At 34.9% G+C, this 21,119-nt stretch overlaps 1 protein-coding gene and 1 long non-coding RNA gene across 4 annotated transcripts in view; one reads left to right on the top strand and one right to left on the bottom strand.

The window, feature by feature from the left end:
- LOC110257768 (uncharacterized) overlaps positions 1-21,119 on the bottom strand; it is a 575,664-nt gene that overhangs the window by 93,029 nt on the left and 461,516 nt on the right. The window lies entirely within an intron of this gene.
- LOC110257722 (uncharacterized) overlaps positions 1-21,119 on the top strand; it is a 476,707-nt gene that overhangs the window by 448,150 nt on the left and 7,438 nt on the right. Inside the window, exon 17 of one of the 2 annotated variants that reach the window (XM_085008769.1) lies at positions 19,511-19,753. The exons of the other annotated variant lie outside the window; for it this stretch is intronic. The gene's annotated coding sequence lies outside the window, so the exon portion shown is untranslated. Of the gene's footprint in view, positions 1-19,510; positions 19,754-21,119 lie in introns of those variants that run through there. 2 annotated transcript variants of the gene reach the window in all.

Here is a 21,119-nt window from a genome sequence, read left to right as displayed (position 1 = left end):
CTGTTAGAGCTTATCCACGAATATGGCAAAGTTGCAGGATACAAAATCAATACAGAGAAATCAATAGCGTTTCTATATACTAACAATGAAAAAGCAGAAAAGGAAATTAGAAAAGCAATCCCATTTACCATCACATCCAAAAGAATAAAATACCTATGAGTAAACCTACCTAAAGAAACAAAAGACCTGTACTCTGAAAACTATAAGAAACTGATGGAAGAAATCAAAGATGATACAAGTAGATGGAAAGATGCTCGTGGATTGGAAGAATTAATATTATCAAAATGACCATACTACCCAAGGCAATCTACAGATTCAATGCAATCCCTATCAAATTACCATGGACAGTTTTCACAGAACTTGAACAAAATATTTTAAACTTTGCTTGGAAGTACAAAAGACCCAGAATAGCCAAAGACATCCTGAAAAAGAAAAATGGAGCTGGAGAAATCAGGCTCCCGGACTTCAGACTATACTACAAAGCAACAGTCATCAAAACTGCATGGTACTGGCACAAAGACAGACATATAGATCAGTGGAACAGGATAGAAAGCCCAGAATTAAACCCACGTACCTACAGCCAACTAATCTATGACAAAGGAGGCAAGAATATACAATGAAGAAAGGACAGCTTGTTCAATAAGTAGTGCTGGGAAAACTGGACAGCCACATGGAAAAGAAGGAAATTAGAACACTCCCTAACACCATACACAAAAATAAACTCCAAATGGATTAAAGACCTAGATATAAGACCAGACACTATCAAACTCCTAGAGGAAAACATAGGCCAAACACTCTCTGACATAAACGACAGCAACATCTTCTCAGAGCCACCTATCAGAGTATTGACAATAAAAACAAAAATAAACAAATGGGACCTACTCAAACTTCAAAGTTTCTGCACAGCAAAGGAAACCCTAAACAACACAAAAAGACAACCCACAGCGTGGGAGAAAATCTTTGCAAGTGAATTGACTGACAAGGGATTAATCTCCAAAATTTATTAACAACTTCTGCAGCTCCATACCAAAAAAACAAACAACCCCATCCAAAAATGGGCAGAAGATCTAAACAGACAATTCTCCAAAGAAGACATACAGATGGCCAAGAAACACATGAAAATTTGTTCAACATCACTCATTATTAGAGAAATGCCAATCAAAACCCCTGGGTGGTACCACCTTACACCAGCCAGAATGGCCATCATCCAAAAGTCTACAAACAATAAATATTGGAGAGGGGGTGGAGAAAAAGGAACCCTATTACACTCTTGGTAGGAATGTCAATTGGTGCAACCACTGTGGTAAACATTATGGAGATTCCTCAGAAAACTAAGCATAGAACTACCATTTGATCCAGCAATCCCACTCCTGGGCATCTATCCAGAGAAAACCATGACTCAAAAAGATACATGTACTCCAATGTTCATTGCAGCACTATTTACAATAGCCAAGACATGGAAACATCCTAAATGTCCATTGACAGAGGAGTGGATCAAGAAGAGGTGGTACATATACACAATGGAATATTACTCAGCCATTAAAAAGAATGAAATACCAGCATTTTTAGCAACATGGATGGACCTAGAAACTATCATGCTAAGTGAAGTCAGCCAGACAATGAGACACCAACATCAAATGCTCTCACTGACATGTGGAATCTGAAAAAAGGACAAACGGAACTTCTTTGCAGAGCAGATGCTGACTCACAGACATTGAAAAACTTATGGTCTCTGGAGGAGACAGTTTGGGGGGTGGGGGGATGTGCTTGGGCTGTGGGATGGAAATCCTGTGAAATCAGATTGTTAATGATCATTATACAACTACAGATGTGATAAATTCATTTGAGTAATAAAATAATGAAAAAAATTTATTCTGATGTTATATTCTAATATATGCAGAGAATTAGCATCCTCAAATTTCCTCATGTATTTATAAATCATTAATAAAAAGATCTTAGACTATGAATAGAAAAAAATAACAACTCTTCTAGATAGAATTTTAATGTTCACGTTTTCCACTTATCCCTTGCTAAGACACAATGAGGAGAAAAGGAGATGCAGTGTAATTGTGAGACAAAAATGCAGAAAAATGCACTAATTAGGACCACAGCAAAGATGATTCTGGCTGTGAAAATACAAACTGAAGAATATTAGCAAAACTTTGTTCTTCTTAAAATGAGGATAATAAAGAATGCAAATCAAGCAAATAGAGTTCACTCATTCTATCTAGCTGGTCTTTGGGTGGGAGTGATTTATGATAAGCATATCAATTGCATATAAATGTATCCTTCCAAAAATGCTTTGGAAAGCTATGAAGGACTTTGAGCACAGTTCTCAAGTTTTCAAAATCCCAACCACAGTAAAGAATCTGCCAAACAAATTCAGTTGGATTTCATGAGACTTTTATTGTGCAAGCCTCAAGCACCTGTTGAAGAAAGCAGTCAGATTCTAAGTGCCTTCAGGCCAAGCCTGTGCTTGCCTTGTCTTTTCTTTTTGAGTTCAGTGCCCAGAGCAGACATTAAAAAGTCTTTGTCAAAAGGACAAAATAAAGAAGTAAAGATGGAAAGTAGGGGAAGAGAGATGGAGGAGAGGAGAAAAGAATAAAGGAAGGGAAAGAAGGAAATTAAGGAATCTGAAAAGCAAAGCCATGTTCAGTTCCCTCTGAGAATTGCCCAAAAAAATGATGTGTCATTACATACATCTAAATATAAATTGATAACAGGAGAGGAAAGGAGAGTGAAATACATCAATTAAACGGCTATATAAAGTGGGAAACTAATACTGTCAATAGAGAAATCCTAAATGTAGAATTTCTGGGGCATGCTACTTCTCCACACAACTTCTCATCCTAAAAGGAAGCTATAATACTGGCAATGAAGACCCTGAAACATATTATTGATTAGGTCTCCATACTGAAAAAAAATCAGGTCCAAGTAAACATAAATTCTTCCAGTAATCCAAATGCCACATGCCATAGTGCAATTTGTAAACTGTTGTTTACAACTGTAAACAACTTGATCTTGTCTTCCTGCTTCCAGGCTGTGGCAATGTGTAAGGAATCTGTATGTAGAAGGAAAAATCTTAAATTGTGAGGAATTTTTATTTTTCAGAAATCACAAATATTAAATTAAATAGAATATTTTTTAAATTTTTAAATGTTCCTAGGGGCAGACAGAAAATACAAGGAAGGAGATAAAACTACAGTGTTTTACTAAGGAACCAGAAACTAAATCTGGGGGCATGGAGATGGCAGACTATATTTCTGAAAAATTTGTGTCCTCTTAGAAATGCCATTCTCCATTTCAATTCCTCAGTTTCTATAATCATTTTATATTTGCTAAGCATGTACCATCTGATAACTTGGAAGAGAAAGGTTACAACTCTAATAACTGAAAGAAGTCAACCTAAAGTGAAACATAACTTAAAACACAACACAATCAAGTGGACAATTCTCGGTGAGACAAATTAGCTTTTAGACCCCTTTTTCCTCAATGTATTTGGAAAAAAAATACTCCATGTCCACCTATTGATTTCCTTCTCTGCTGGAATTAGCTTGTTAATACAATCCAAAGCCACAGGAAGTTGTTTTGTTTTCTTTGTTTTTTCTTAAATGACATCGATAGTACAAAATCTCATTAGAAGTAACAAATGTGTTCACCCAACAGGTTTTTTTTTCTTTTTCATTTCTACTTAGGTAGTTTATAGTTCATGTGAAAATCAGTACTGTCAGCCGGGATCTGAGAAGGGATTGATGAGTGTGCTACAAAGATAGATGACTGACTTTTTTCCAACTGTACTCAGCAAGGCCTTTAGTCCACTCCCTGAGTCCCTTTATGGCTATTAAGAAACTTGGGAGAAAGAAACTATTATCACCTTCAGTGAAAACAATGAGAAACAGCACTAATATCAATCCCAATTCCCATCGGGCTAATACTGAGCACTGACGCCACACATTTAGAAAGTCTCCAATTTATCTCAGTGGATTGCTCAGATGACCATTATGAGCTTAAGAAGGGGCACCCAATACTAGGGCCCAGGACCAGATAGTAGAAGAGTCTGGGGGTGGTGTTACGTTCTGAAATTTTGTCTAACTACTGTCATCTGAATAAATACCTTGGAACCATGCTCAGCCAAAATATTCCATACTTTTAACATAAAATACTTTGAGAACTGGAGTGAAAATACCCTCAGCTTACTAAGTATTCTCTGATTAGCCTAAGTTAACACATTCACCTGTTCCTGCCTTTAAAGAGAACTGAAAGACTGCCTACTCAGATCCATCATTACTATTTGAAGTTTTGCTTAATTTCCTCCCACAACTCACTTCCCCTTGCTCCCCAGACCACTTTCACTCAGTTTTTTTTTTCCTGCAGTGCTTCAAACTTTGTCATTCTCTCTTGCTCTAACAGATCCTTAAATTTTTTTCTACACTCAGATTGAATCATAACCTCTCTTCTCACTCTGCCATGTCTTCTTCAGTGATTATATCCATAGCTATAGCTTTGAAATACCCTCTGCATAATTATGAACCTCGGTTATATTTTCAGACACACCTCTCCTGAGCTCCAGACCTACATATTCAATGCCTCTAATTGTAGACCTTTCATTTGACTCGATCACAGACTATGATACACACAACTCACCACTAATATCCAAGCCCCTTCTCTTTGGCCAGGAACACAAGAGAAATTAGGGGAAGTCAGATGTTCTTTTTATCATCCTCCCTTGCAACTAGTGTTGACCAAGTGTACAGTTCTGGCCAATGATATATAAACAGTGGTTTTGGTCAAAGGCTTCTGGGAAAGCAAAATCTGTTGTTTGTTCCCTGTCCCCTTCTTTTCCCTAATACCTGGTGATAATGTGGTGCCTTTTCATATATTTCTTAGACTTTAGATGTCCTCTTTTGTGATATGCCTGTTGACCTCTTTTCCCCATTTTTTGATTATGGTACAGTTTTAATTGATTTGTAGGAATCTGTACTGTGGAAACAAGCCTCTGTTGGACATAGATCTTGAGAATATTTTATTATAGTTTCTGGGTTACTTTTTCACTGTCTTACTGGTATCCTTCAAAGAAAAAAATTTCTAGTTCTAGTATACTCTGATTTGACATTTTTCTTTCCTTGATGGGTAATGTTTTTCATATTCTATTCTGAAGATCTCTGCCTGCTCCAGAAATATGAAGAGATCTTCCTCTGTTTCCCCATAAAATTATAGTGGCTTTAATTTTGTAAATAGTATGGAAATCAATCTAGAATTGATTTTATACACTGTGAGGTAGAGTACAGATAGGCCTTTTCCAACACATATATAGCAAATACATCCCACACCATCTAGTAAACTGTTCCTTTCCCACTGCACCATTATATCATAAATCACACAACCTTATGTGTATGGGATTGTTTCTGAGCTCTTCTGTTTCACTGATCAGTCTGTCTACATGTACCAATACCAGACCATTTTAATCATCACAGCTTTACCATAGGATTTGGTATCAGGGGTGAATATCTTCCATCATAGTTCTCCCTGAAGATGGCCTCAGACATTGTTTGGCCCTTTGATGTCCATATGCATTTTAGAATCAGTTTGTTAGATTCTCCAAAAGTAAAGAAATAATCTGCTATATTGAGTCCACAGGGAAAACTTGCCATCGTTGGACATTGCATTTTCCAATACATAAATGTGATATATCCCTCCATTTATTTGGAGACTGTTTCATAGTTTATATTGCAGACAGTTGCACATATTTTGTTAAGTTTACTCCTTGGTATTTTATGCTCTTGTAAATAGCATATTTTAACATTTTATTTTCTATAGGTGCTATATATAATTGATTTTTGTATATGTGGTATGTTGCTAAGTAATTATATTTGTTTGTAGGTGATTTGGGTTTTTTTCACTTTTATTCCAGGTTTATTTCTTCAGTTACAGTCCATATTCCTTTTTATTTCTTCTATTCTAACCCATATACCTACTATTTCTTTTTCTGGCTAAAACTTTTTTTATTATATTGAATAGAAGTGGTGAGAGAGGCATCTTGTCTCATTCCTAGTGTCTGGTGGGGAAAGGTTTCAATATTTGCCATCAACTACATGGATTGCTACAGAATCTTTGTAGATAATCTTTATCAAATTATGGAATTCCCTACTATTCCTGATCTACTAAGACATTTTATAATCATATGATTTATCTCCCTTTTTCTGTTAACGTACTGCATTACACTGACTGATTTCTAGATGTAAAATTACTTTTTCGTACCAAGAATTAATCCTCTTTGTTTTAATCTATTATCCTTTTTCTACATTGCTAAATTAGCAATTGTATTCATCTGCTAGGGCTGCCATAATGAAGTACCATGAATTCGATGGCTTAAACAACAGAAATGTATTATCTCACAGCTCTGGAGGCTATAAGTCTGAAATCAAGATGTTGGCAGGGCTGCTTCTTTCTGAGGGCTGTTAGGGAAGGATCTATTCTAGGCCTCCTCCTTAGCTTGTAGATGGCCGTCCTTATGTCCACATGGCACTCTCCCTGTATACTCGTTTATCTCTAAATTTCCTCTTTCTATAAGAATATCGGTCATATTTGATTATGACCCACCTTAATGTCTTCCTTTTAACTTGATTAACTCTATCAAGACCATATCTTCAAATAAGGCCACATTCTGAGATACTGGGGGTTAAGAGACCAATAAAGGAATTTTGGTGGGGAGGCGAGAAGGTGGAATGGAAATACATTAATCCAGAATACATAGGTAAACATTTTTTGTTTAGAATTTGTGCATCTATTTTCATGAGCGAAATTTGACTGTAATACTCCCTCTTTGTCTTTGTCTTGTTTTAAAATTAAGGTTATGGTGACTTATATTTGAAAATTTTGATTTCTCTGATTCCCACATTGATTTGGGATTTTTACCTATTTGTATTTTATCTTCATTTTTTGTGAATTACCTCTTCCTATCTTTCACATCATTTGCTTTTAGGCTACATCTTTTTTCTGATTAACTGGTAAGAATTTTTATTATGAGATGTCTGTCTACTGCATTATACTCTATTTTTCCAGTAGATTTTATATATTTTAGGTAATTATATATTATTAATACATAGGTATTCAAGTTTATAATTCTCTAAATTGTTTTTATTGTTTATTGTCAAGTTCCCCCCATGAAACTCCCCTACATTTCAAAATTATAACATTTTCAACAGTACTTTCACTATACATTTCATTGTTTAATTTTTCTATCTATATCTAACATATCTGCAGTTTCTCAGATAATATATAACCATCTAAATTTATTATTAATCTTATCTACTTAACCTGTTGCTTCTATTTCATTTAGTGTATTGTCCAACATTTCAATCCTGATTTGAAACACTAATGTCATTTGTATCTCAAATTACAATTCCTCCTATATTTTCAATTCTTTTTAACTGAATTGTCTATCAATATGTAAACCAATATCCACTTTGGATATTGTAGTTTTCTAATACATTATATCTAAGATTAAATACTATGGCAAAGTTACATACTTCTCAATATACTTCTTATAAAATTTTTCCTATGCTATTCTCATGCATTTATTTGTTCAAATAAACTGTAGAATTCCTATTGTCAAAATCAGAAAAAAAAATAACATGCCACTAGGATTTTTATGGGAATTGTGTTAAATGTAAAAACTGACTTGAGATATAATTATGATCTTTATAATACTAAGGCATCCATCTAAGAAAATAGTCTATGTCTCCATTTAACCAATCTTTCTAAAACTCTCCTTAAAGTTTGGTCGTTTATTTCATGTAAGTCTTAGATATTTGGGGTTGTTCATTCAGGTTTAAATTTGTTTGCTGGGAATAGAATATTTTGTTTCATGTGTCTTTTAATTTGGTATATATGTTAACTTACAAGTTGTAAATGTTAGTTTAAATTTATTTATGAATACTTTTTTCTGATGACATTGAGGACAGCTGTTCAGAGTGTGTAATACAAAATTCTAATGTGCTATTTTCATATACACTGCAGTATCAATGATAGCCCTGGAGTTGTCTGCAGCTTCAATATTTTAATATACTTAATTGAATTTGGCTTTCTAGCTAAAAATTTATATACTTTAATATCTTTTATTTTTAAGTTAGTATTATTTAAGAAGAAAAGCAAATATTCTTTGTAAGTTTAAATATGTTTCCGTCTTCACTATCACCTCAATACTTCACTTAGGACTGTAAGCTATAGAAACTGATGCCAACAAAACGAAGAATAAAAGAACATTCACAGTAGAGGGATATGCATTATTTTTCCTCACATGTTTTACTTGTCTCTATAACTGTTTCCACAATCATGGTAAACTCAGTATGCCTAACACAGAATTGACCCTCATCGTCACTCCAAAATGGGTCTCTTTTTGGCCTTTTTTTTTCTTTTTGATCTGTATACTGGCTTATTTAAGTGACTACTTTCCAATTGTGATTTCCTCCATCCTATATCTCCTTACACTTCTTTTCTATTTAGAGGAGACTTCTCAATATTTCTTTTAGAATGGGTTTAGCACTGCTGTAGTATTTTACATTTTGTTTGAGAAATTATTTCCACTTCTATTTTAAAAGATAATCTTGCTGGGTAGAGTAATATAGGCTGCAAATTTTTCCCTTTTAGAACTTGGAATATACCTTGCCACTCTCTTCCGGCCTGTAGCACTTCTGCAGAGAAATCAGCTGATAGCTTTCTGGGGGTTCCCTTATAATGAACTCTTTGTTTTTCTCTTGATGCCTTTAGAATCCTATCCTTACCTTTAACTTTTGCCATTTTTATTATGATATGCCTTGGTGTAGGTATGTTTGGGCTCATCTTGTTTGGGGCCCTCTGTGCTTCCTGTATCTGGATATCTGTTTTCTTCTTTAGATTTGGAAAGTTTTCAACCATAATTTCTTCAAATATATTTTCACTCCCCTCTTTTTTTCTCCTTCTGGAATCCCTATTATGTGTAGATTAGCCCACTTTTATATTATCCCATAAATCTCTTATATTGCGTTCATGTTTTTTCATTTGGTTTTCTGTCTGTTGTCCTGATTAGATGATTTCCATTATTTTATCTTCCAAGTCACTTATTTGTTCCTCTGCACTGTTCATTCTGCTCTTCAGTGCTTTTAACTCAGCTTGTGTCTCTGCAAATGAATTTTCTTTCTTTTTTTTTTTTTTGGCTCCTCCTTATAGTTTCTAGTTCTTTTCTAAAGTAATCTGCTTTACTGTTCATATCCAGTCTTAATTCTTTCAATACTTTCATTACCTCTTTCTTGAACTTAGTGTCTGTTAGACTGCAGAGGCATTTCATTGTTTACTCCTTCAAGAGAATTCTCCTGTTCTTTAACTGGAGATTGTTCCTATGCTTCTTCATTTTGCTTATATTTTTCTTATTCTATGAGTTTAGAGAAAACAATTATCTACTGTAGTCTTAAAGGCCTATGTATATGTGGGATAGACCCTGCATAGTTTGTGAGGGCTATTTTTTTTTTTTGGCATGAGAGCTGCTTTTAGTTTGCATGCTTGCTGCCTCTTCCCTCAGTGTGCACAGGCTGTTATCCCTTCGACAGGAGGTGTACAGGTATATGGCCTACACATGCTTTCGGGGAGATAGGGACAATTGGCAGTGTCTGTAGACAGCAGACTGTTTGCCAGGCCATTAGTAGTGGTGAGGATCTACAGGGAGGTAGGGGCAGCAGGCTGCTCATGGTTGCAGGGACCCTCAGGGAGGTGGGAGTTGTGCTTAGAGCCTTTGGCAGTGGCAATGGTGAGGCATATGCATTCCCAGGGAGGTGAGGGCAATGAGTGACACTCGGTTGCAGGGTGGTGGTGACCCCTGAAGTGATTGGGGATGTAGGTGGTGCCTGTTCACAGGATACTGGTGGCGGTGGGCTTCCAGAGTCTGAAATGGCTATTGCTGTTTGCACCTGCCCCACATAAAAGTTGCACCATCATCTGAGAGCCTGCATGTGCAAAGAAAGAAGTTCCTACAGTGTTTTCACCCCTTCTCCTCTCACCCTCCCCAAAAATGGCACTTTATTTCTCCTATGGGCCCAGGCCTCCTCCTGTGCTTCCTCAGCTGTGGCACCCCAGCCCATGGTGCACTGCTCCCTAGCCCCCTCGGGCTGACCTCCATAGCCTGAGTCTCAGCACCCAGCCCCCACCCAAGTGTCTCAAGCTGTGGTGTCATGGATGGTGATGCAGCACTCTCTCTGCTTTGTCCTCCTCAGTCCAGCTGTTGTGCTTTTCTCTGATGCTTTGAGGCTCCCCCTTTCCCAGCTGATCTCTCTGTCAGTTATGTGGCCTCCCAGGGTGTGTGTTCCTTTCCTCTTTCACAGCTTCTGCTCTGGAGTGCTAGTCCCATCCTGATTCCTTTTTTTCTCTTCTCTCTTTCCCTTTTTTTTTCCTTTTGCTCTAACCAGTTATGTGGAGAGTTTCTTGATCTTTATGGAAGTCTGTGATCTTCTGCCAGCACTCAGTAGATGTTCTGTGCAAATTGTTCTACATGTAGAAAGGGTATTTTTTAATATGTGTTTGTGAGAGAAGGTGAGTGCCACATCTTACTCCTCCACCATCTTGATCATTGCTCCTATTGGCCTATTCTTTTTCATCAACTGGTCACAGGCATGCTGAGTTTTGAAAGCTAACAGGCATCTTTTCAACCTACAACTAATTCACAAATTCAATCAATTCTTCCCTCATGATACATTTCAAATCTACCTTTTGAACTTTCTTTTTCACTGCCAGCATCCTAAATAAGGCTCATGTTACAATAGTATGTTTGGCTTCTTTAATGATAACACTCTAACATGGACAAGTAATCATTTTTATCCCTCACATATAGGTTTATCCCTATGCCATTCTCTGGGACTAATTTTTATCCAGGGACAATGTTATTACTCATTCCAGCGAAAAAGCATCCAACCTGACTTGACCATTTGTTTTTTTCTAGGTTCTTGGTAACTAGATTCTCTTTACTGCTCCCTAAGTATATTTGATTACCTTCTACCACTGGTCCTGAAGCCACTCTTCTTCTAACATCAGTGGCTTTGCTTACAGCCTAGTTTCCTAGAGTCTGAGTCCCTAGAACACACCAACAGCACTCTCCATTGATTGCAATTGCTTGAGCTTATGCCATCTCTGAAGTGCTTCAGGCCCTGCCAAGCACCAGTACCAGTCAGCTTTGATCTTATAATTGTCCTGAATTCTTCTCTAACATGACCACCCCCAGTTTCAGGTCAGTCTTTGACCTTAGGAAAAATGCCTCAATCATGTTCTCAAATTCAAAACACTGACCTTGGCTTTAGCCTACAGATGTTCCCAGACCACTTAAATAACATATAGTAATCAGTGACTGCTTAAAATGAATAATTAAAAGAAAGCTGACATGTTTGAAACAAATGGCTACTCAGGAATGCTAACCAGATAATAGAGAAAAAAATAACAGTTTTCATTTTCCTGAAATATGCATCTCAGTCAGCCAAATGCTTTCATTTATAAATGTCCTAATTGTGCAAATTTTTACTTCAAAGTAAGTGCTTAAAACAATATTGCTAATTGAAAACTAAAAATGTCGACACTTTCCATTGTATTTTATTATTTGAGACTGACAGTGTTTATGTCAGACATATAAATGAAATAATGAGAAACTTTTCATATCTAGGGTGATACTTGAAAAATCACACAGAATTTAATCATGACTACAAGAATGCTTGCTGGAAATTGACCTCAAATATCATGAAAGCTTTCTAATCTGACTCTGAGGTTTGTGTTGCTTGCATTTTCTACTGTGTGGTAGAAATAGCAAGTCTTCTAATAATTATCAACATAACAGAAGGTGTCATTAGTGCCAGACTTTTTTACAGCAGAGGGAGAAGTGTATAGCTGCATTTTTCATATGCTTTATAAAAAAAAAGTGGTATTGGGCAATACTTCAGAATACACAGACTACAGCCATGTAACTCTAGAGTTTTAAATAAAACTCTACACTTTGAGTGATGTTTTTCCTAAAACATCAAGCATTTATTTTGACTAAAAAGGGTCTGTTTTCCCCAAGAATAACAAAGGGTGTTAAGGGAAATGATTCTGCATGAGTTCAAAGCTTCTGATAGAACCATGATGAACACCCCCATTTCTCAATGCTCTTTTGCATTACTGAGTCCACTGGCAGTCAAGCCAGTCTGTTGTTGGTCCAGCTTACTAGAGCCAAGGAAATAGATTCTGAAGAAATCGGCACATTCAGGGTGCTCTGAACAGCTTCCTGTTCAAAGTCGAGCCAAAGTTTTTGACGGAAAAGCCACAAGTCAGAGCCAGGTAGACCAGAAAGAAGCATCAAATCCAGAGAGTGAAGCAGTCATTGATGGCAAAGATGGAGCCAAGAGTCAGAAGCCAGATGGATACTGAATTTGAGTGTGATCAGATGGAGGTAAACAGGACAGCTTTGGCATAACTGCCTTCCAAAGAGGGCAAGATTAACATGGAATACCAGTGCTCTTCCAGTAGGCACTGATGATATTTGTAGAAAAGGCATAACAGCACTACCTTCCAATCTGAGACACTCCATTTAGATCATCACTTATAGAGAATATGCTACTAACAACAAAATAGAAAACTGTGCCTTACAATAATGAAAGTAAGAATTTTTTAAAGAATTAAAGATGGATCAGTTAGACTACACAATACAAGCTACTTCGTGCAAGACTCTATGGACTAACACTAACTGACTCACCTATACATCGATAATGCAATCATAACAGATGGTTATAAGGGAGACCCTCAGGCTTACAGCATTCTGAAGTAATTTCTTAGTAATTGATGAACAAACTATATTTTGAATAATTTGGAAGTCAACCATAAACATTTATTATGTACAACCAAATGATAGATATTGTACTTTTCCTAATCAGAATATTTTATTAATCCTACCAATACCACACCAGAAAACAGAAAGTTTTCTGACTAGATAAAAATGTAAAGATGGGACTAAACATTAGGAATAATGCTTTGTTTCTGCTCTAAAGTTATACAATTAAGACTTGACATTTGTTAAACATGAAGTAAGCGCCAGGTACCATTTTAAATACTTAACACATATAGCCCCCTTTAATTGGAATAGCAGTCCAATTTGGTATTTACTATTATCATTTTATAGTTGAAAATTGAGGTTTAGAAGAATTAAGTTGGTCAGTTTCACATAGCTAATAAATAAAGTATTTATTAGTGTTAATATATAAATAGGCAAGTAAGAGATATATAGAAAGAGGGATAACAGAGAAAAATAAATATTCTGGCTCAATTCTTAAATTTTTTAAATAGCAGGCTGCATCACATCCAATTTATAATTGAGAAATTAGGACTTAGAGATTAAATTCATTAGCTAGGAAAAAAAATGGAAACAGAATTAATCTTTGGCCTTAATTTAGACTAAACTATATGAAATTCCTGGTACTTTAACATTTTGACCTATGAAAATGGTACCCATGTGATTCAATTTAATACATCCTTCTACAAAGCACTTAAAACACAACTATATTGCCTCACTATTAGAAGTCATACTACCCATATTATCACTCTGTGAAATTCCTAATTGGGATTTATATTTAAATAATTCATTTGGGCATGCACGTAATATTAAAAACTATTTAAAATTTAGAAAGTATCCATCACTACAATGGTTTGATTCAAGCAGGAACTTAGTAACAATGTTTAAAATAACATTAACACATTTGATCCACAAATTTCAAAATATTTTAAAAACAATACTTTATAAATCCCAGAACTCTGTGATGTGGGTAAATTCTTATCATTATTCTTTTTTTTTTCTTATCATTATTCTTAAACAGCTTAGAAGCTAAAACATAAGAAAAAAAAGTAAGTAGCTTTCTGCTGTCATTCAGTGAGTCAGCAGTGATAGTAACAGCCTGAGTCAGAGGACATTATTTCTTCTATGCCATATGGTCAACTTCACAATGTCACATCAAGGGACATATTTTGTTTGGCTTTCATATAAGTGATATCCCTCCAACACTATTCTACCTAAGAGAAAATATTAAAAATAATTTGGGGATTATAAGTAATGAATGAACCAGATGAAAATGATAAAACACTGGCAGTTCAGTTTGGCTCATCTTGACAGAAGCACCACAGCTGGTGTCCAGCAGCACCATTCTCTCTTTCACTGCAGAGTTATAGCCACCTGCAATAGCCCTGTCTCATTTTATTCACAATCTTCTATCTGGCTCTCTTCCCTGTTAGACTTGGTCCACAGTCAGTCAGGTGAAATCTCTTGGTTCCATTAGCACTCACATGTCAGTTTGCATTTGTGAACTGTTGAGTGTCTGAACTGTTTCATATTCTATTCAGCCAATATTGATTTCACTCTAAACTTAGTGCCTATTAAATGTTATGTGAATACAGGAATCCCTCATTATGCCAAAAGGAACCAGAAATACTGAGATGCCAGCAGGCCACAAAAGTTAAGTAAGTGAATTTGTCACCTGTTGAAATGCTTGATCAAGATCCTGAGAAAAGTGCCTCTTCATGGGACTTCACCAGCATAAGTTTTACTCATGGTAAAAGGTTTTCACTCAACAGTAAATGCTTATACATACATTTTTCTCTTTACACGGTCCTGATAGGCACAAATTTCAGTTACTCCAGTTTAAATAATACCAGCCCCAGAAACAACATGATCCAAATTTCAATTACCACAGTATATTAACTGTGAGAAATTGCCTAAAGTATAAACCAATATGCTAGCTCCTCAGTTCCCAGATCATTCTATAAGTTTCATATCATGATCAATGACACACCAAGTCCCCTCTTTCAAAATCTGTCAGTGACTAGTCACTGAGCATCTGTTTTTAAGTTCACACAGACAGCAAACTGTATAGTTGAATTCCTCCTTGGTTTCTCATGATAGATCCTTGTGACTTTTTTTTTGATGGACAAATCCAATAGGAAATTGGGCACCGAAATGTAAGTTCAACAAAGAAACAGAAAGTGATAATCCTAGAAGTGAAATTCGAATAGAAAATAAATAGATTTATGGAAGAAATAACTGGCCATGGGAATGGTCTCACCACCATTGAAGGGACTCTTGATATAAAGTCAGAGGAACTTGGGGAAGGTGAACTTAGAGATAAAATTGAGGAACAGTAGTTATGACAAAAAGGATGTCACTGTTCTAGAGGAGGTGATGCCAGCAACAAAACCTTCACAAGAGTTCCAAGGAACTCTGGAGATATTTCATGATACTGAATGAACAAAGGATAAAACGTTGGAAGTTGATCTAATCTTAGAATGGTAACTCACCAAAACATAGAAAAGATTCCTGTTTTCTGTGTCATAAGTTACATGGTAAGAAGAGAGCAAACACTATGGTTGACAAAGAAATACATTAATTTTCAGTGTTTCTGTTTAAAATTACAGACCACTACACAAACACTAGTTTTATTTTTATTTCCCTATACATTTATAATTTAAAATAAGAGTTTTAATATTTTGATAAGAATTTTCAAAAGTCAGAGAATAATCAGAATTTTCCCCGTTGATTATTAAGATCATTTTGCATGATCTCAAACTACACAGTCATTTTTTATGGTCCTGCACTACTCTTCAAGGATACAAAGTGACACAGAGTACTTCCTATAGTTTATTAGAGGTCAAAACTCAATCTTCTGCTAAGAGATAGGAATTTTGGACTAAAACAAATGGAAACATTTAAAAATTATCTGGTTGAAGGTATTAGAGATCTATCAAGGCAATGATGACATTTTTTTGACACAAGAGTAGAGAGATACAGGTAAGAGGAAGTTCTAGGGAGCTACAGAGTCTCTGGACCACCAAAGTGCCTGGGACATGCGTATCAAATGACTTAGTGGATGAATAATCAAGGAAGGAAGGAATTCAGCTTTCAATTATTATTACCCAGGTTAGGAGAGTGGGGTTAACAATTATATTTTGTGTGATGGAAATCTCCACAAGGGTTCTCGACTTACCAGGAATAGAAGCAGCTGGGGAGTTAACCCACTGACACACTGACCACATCATCAATTTAGGTGGGAAGGCAAGGCAGAGTGCCACGAAAAGCTTAACTGAAGAGTGTCAACAATAGAATGACAGGTTGAGTTCTGATTTCTCATCTGATATTCTGCATACTGCCTACCATCAGTATGATTATATAAAGAAGCAAATATATAACATTTTGAAGATGCAACTCACTAGTGGAATCACCTATATCTGCACAGAAAAGAAACTTGCCTGACTATCACAGTGAACCTGCTGATCTTCCCCTCCTGTTCTAGTCCCTTATTAATGAGGTATAATGGAATGCCCTTTATTTCCTGCAACACTGTTGGGAAGATCACAGCCTCTGATGCCCACCACTTTTAATTTGAGTTCAGCACTCTCTTCCTATGACTCAATCATAAATTCAGAGTGTGGACCTGAAATCAATAAGCAGCTAGCAAATTTTGGCTCTCAATTTGATCTTCTCCCTGTACAAATTCAGATTCCATTTGTCTAATCTTTAAGCAAATCCATCCTTAATGGTTTAATTTCATTGTTACACAAACTCATATATACTTGAGTATATAAGTGGCAGGTGCATATCAGTCTAAGGAGGAGGACTGCAAAAGACATTTGAAATAAAGACATAAGATTCCATGTCAATTTTAATTATCACTTCAATAGTGGTTAAGAGATTTTTGGGGGAAGAAATCACTTCCATATTTTGACACTACATGATAAATTGTGGCTTCATAGTCTACTTTTTTTTTTTTGTCTTTTTGCCTTTTCTAGGGTGGCTTCCCACTGCATATGGAGGTTCACAGGCTAGGGGTCTAATCAGAGCTGTAGCCGTTGGCCTACGCCAGAGCCACAGCAACACAGGATCCAAGCTGCATCTGCGACCTACACCACAGCTCACGGCAACACCAGATCCTTAACCCACTGAGCAAGGCCAGGGATCGAACCCACAACCTCATGGTTCCTAGTTGGATTCGTTAACCACTGCGCCACGACGGGAACTCCATAGTGTACGTACTTTGATGGGACTCTGGTTAGCTTAGGAACAAAGCCAAATAACTTCGTTAGGGGGAGAAGCGAGGAACGATTTTTCCCCACAAGCTCCCATGCTTGGTTTGCAACATTTATGTGAGAAAACCCTAGGAAAAAATTAGGAGGAGCACAAGTGTACTCTTGTAATAGAAACAATAAAAGGTTATATTAAAACTACATATTTTAGTAAAATATGTAATATATAGTATAATATACAGAAATTAATATATCATATAAAAACATTAAAAGAACAAAAAATCATACTTGGGATTTTTAACAGATAAAAAAACTAACAAATTATTGTGTGTTCTTTTTAGGATTTCACTTCACTAACCCCATTAATTTGGATTCTATTAGGTTGTATTCCATAGATCTTCAGTTCTACTAATGACAGAACAGGCTGAATTAGATCAACTATTCCACTAAAAACAACCAGAAAACATGGATAAAATATTTAACCAAAGATCTATGTCTATTTAAAGGCATTAGAAAGCTACCAAGGCAGTGAGCATTTGTAGAACTAAGATCCAGAAAGGAGGTCAGCCTGGAATTTGGTGCCTCGCAGAGAGGTAAAGGGCAGTGAAGCAATATTTGAAGAGATAAATCCTGGTAATTTTCCTAATTTGATGAAAATCATCAAGCCGCAGATTTAAAAAGTACCAGGAATTTCTAGCAAGACAAATTCAAATAAAGCCATATCTAGAAATATATTAATAAAACTGATGAAAATAAAGACAAAAAAGAAAATCTAAAAAGTTTCCAGAGGAAAAATAACGTATTATCCTCAAAGGAGTAAAAGACTGCAAAATGACTTCCCAACGAAGATGAGGGAAACCAGGGAACAATGGGGTAATATGATCAAATGGCTTAAAGAAATGATTGCCAATTTATATTTCTACTCCCAGTAAAATATTCCTCAAAATAAAATAAGATAAAAATATTTTCAGACAAAGAAAACACAAGTTATCATAAATAGGTCCTCTCTCCTAAAGAAAGTATCAAGGTGTTTTTATCAGCACAATAAAAATGATGCCAATGGAAGGCTCAGCAATGCAAGGAGGAAAGAAGACACTGAAAAAGTAAGACGTTATTATCAAAAATTTTATGTCAGTACATTTTTTAACTATATGGCATGGACACAATATCCTTGTAAAACAAAACTTATTGAAACTGCCACAGGAAATAGAAAATCTAACTTTTTCCCACCACTAGGAAAATTTCTGGCTCAGATAACTCAAACCAGTAATTATTGGTAACATAGTTTTAAGAATAAATTACATGTATTTCAAACAAAGAATTTCAAAGTATAGGGGGAAAAGGGGAAATTCTTTAATTTTCTGACCATCATAATCCAGATACCTAACATAACAGAAGTTTCACAAAAAAAGAAAAGGCCACTTCTCATAAATATGGACATAAAAATCCTAATCAATGCATTAATAAATCAAATCCAGCAATATATAAAAGGATAAACTATTAAGAACATAATGAATTTATTAGAAGAATGCCAAGTTGGTTTAACTTTGAAAATCAATTTGTAAGCCACCATATTAAATAATTACACAGGTTCTCAACACATACAGGCAAGAAAAAAACTTATAACCCAGAAATAGAGGAACACATCCCTAATTAGATAAAAGTTATTTTTGGAACAGTCTTAATATTTGGTAATACAATGATGGAAGATTGTCCTCTGGTACAAGGATAAAATAAAAATGCCTGTTAGCACTGCATCTCATCAGTTACTGCTTAGTTAGTGCTAGCAAGGAAAAAAAAACAAAAAAACAAAAATCACAAGAATTGGAAAGAAATGAATAAAATACTTATATAAAATAATATGATTATTTAGAAACTTTAAAAGAATATATATATTATCAATATAAAGTTTATATTAGTATAACTATAATTTAGTAAGTTCCCAAATAAAAGGTTAATATTCAAAAGTCATTTGTATTTCTATATTCCACCCCAAATAGGTAGAAAATAAAATTTCAAAGCCAATACTGTTCGCACTTCCACATAAAATTTACAGTAACCTTGTCAATTTCTATAAAAACACCCACTGGGATTTTGATTGGGATTTAATTGCATTTGTAGATCAATTTGAAGACATTTTATATAGTAACAATAAGTCTCCTAATCCATGAACACAGGACATGTTTACATTAATCTAGTTATTCCTTAATTTTTTAAGTAATGTATTAAAACCATATAAAAATATCCTATTTTTAGAGGTATTAATATTTATAAAGTGGTATTTTACATCTTATGTGAAAATTGATCTTAGGTATTTTATATTTCTTGATAGTATTTCATATATTTTTATAAATTGTATTTTTCAATTGTTCCACCTACAGAAATAATTAATTTTTATATATTGATTCATTATTCTGAAACACTGCTGAATTCATTTATTGACTCTGTTGCTATTTTGTAGGTTTTTGAAGATGTTCTATACAGTGTAATGATCTTGGACAAAGGCATCAAAACAATTCGATAAGAAAGAGGTATCATTTTGGCCAAGGACCCTAGAATAACTTAACGTACATATTGAAAAAAAACATGAGTCTTTGTTGGACTCCATACAATGCACAACTAATTCACTATTGATCATAGACTTAACTATATAGGCTAAAAGATATAACTTCTAGAAGAAACTATTAAAAAATATCTTCATAAACTTGAGGGGCTCAATGTCTTCTTAGGACAAAAAAAAATCATTAACTATAACAGAAGAAATTTATAAATTACATATCACTTTTCTAAGACTTCTCTTCACCAGAAGACATGATAAGAAAATATACAAGCCACACACTGGGAGAAAATATTCACCAAGCAAATATCAAATATAATTTGTATCCAAAATATACAAAGTATTCTGTAGTCTTAAAAATCAGTGAAAAAATTGAGATAAGACTTAAACAATTTTCAAAGTTATTTTAAAAGGTATATGGCAAATAGTACATGAAAATGCTGAATATTACTGAAGAAATGGAAACCCACAATGAAATGCTACTCCAGATGAGCTAGGTTGGCTAAAATAGAAAGGATACACCCAACCTGAAAACTACCAAATGCTCATCAAGAGTAAAATGGATAGTTAAATTGAAGTATGTTTCAAAATGGAACACTATGCAACTATTAGCACAAAAGATCTACAATTACACGTACTAATAAGCATGAGTTGTTAATACTATGTCGAGCAAAAGAATAACCTCTAAGAAGAGTATATATTGTACGATTCTAGTTTTACAGCAAAACTAATTTCTGCTGTTAAAATTAGGGTAGGGGATACACGTAGGGATTTAGGTGCTGAAAAGGAGAACAGTGAGGTCTTTCGATAAAATTCTCTTTCTTGGCAATGATGCTGACTACATAGGTATGTTCAGTTTGTGAACATACTTTTATAAACATACACTTATGTATGTATGGATTACTTGAATGAACAGTTTTTAAAATTGTTTTAAACCAATACTGCTTATAATAGGACAATAAAATAGAATAAATCAAAATACATGCAGGAACTCTACACACAAAAAATACTATATTATTAAGAGAAGATAAAGAAAATCTAAATTAATGAAGAAATACACCATGTTCATCAGTTGGAACACCACATATTGAAAGATATCAATTCCCCTTCAAAATGATCTGTATTCAACAGAATTTCTATTTTAAACCTAGAATCAGTGGACATTTATTTGTGGAAATTAATAAACTCGCTCTACACTGCACATTGAAATGTAAAGGGTCAGGAAACACCAAGAAAATCCTTGAGGAGTCAATCAAGTTGAAGGGATTACTCCACTTGCTATCAAGACTTGTTATCAAGTTTCAGTAATTAAGAGAGTTATGTTACTCTCCCAAGGATAGCCTATAAAACAATAGAACATAGAAAGTACCTGGACACCTGAGTAATCAGAAAGGTAAAACTGAAGAACAGCATTGAAGGGATTCTATTATAATAAAAAAATGACACTGTGTCAGTTAATTAAACACATGGATTGTAAATCTAAAGGCAAAAGATAAATTTTAGAATGCATCAT

Source organism: Sus scrofa, chromosome X (genome assembly GCF_054392235.1).
Source record: "Sus scrofa isolate SSC_HxYL_T2T_F1_AM1 chromosome X, Sscrofa_HxYL_maternal_Yorkshire_Landrace_v2.0, whole genome shotgun sequence".
Classification (NCBI taxonomy): Eukaryota; Metazoa; Chordata; class Mammalia; order Artiodactyla; family Suidae; genus Sus; species Sus scrofa.
This window is presented reverse-complemented; position numbering and strand designations above follow the sequence as displayed.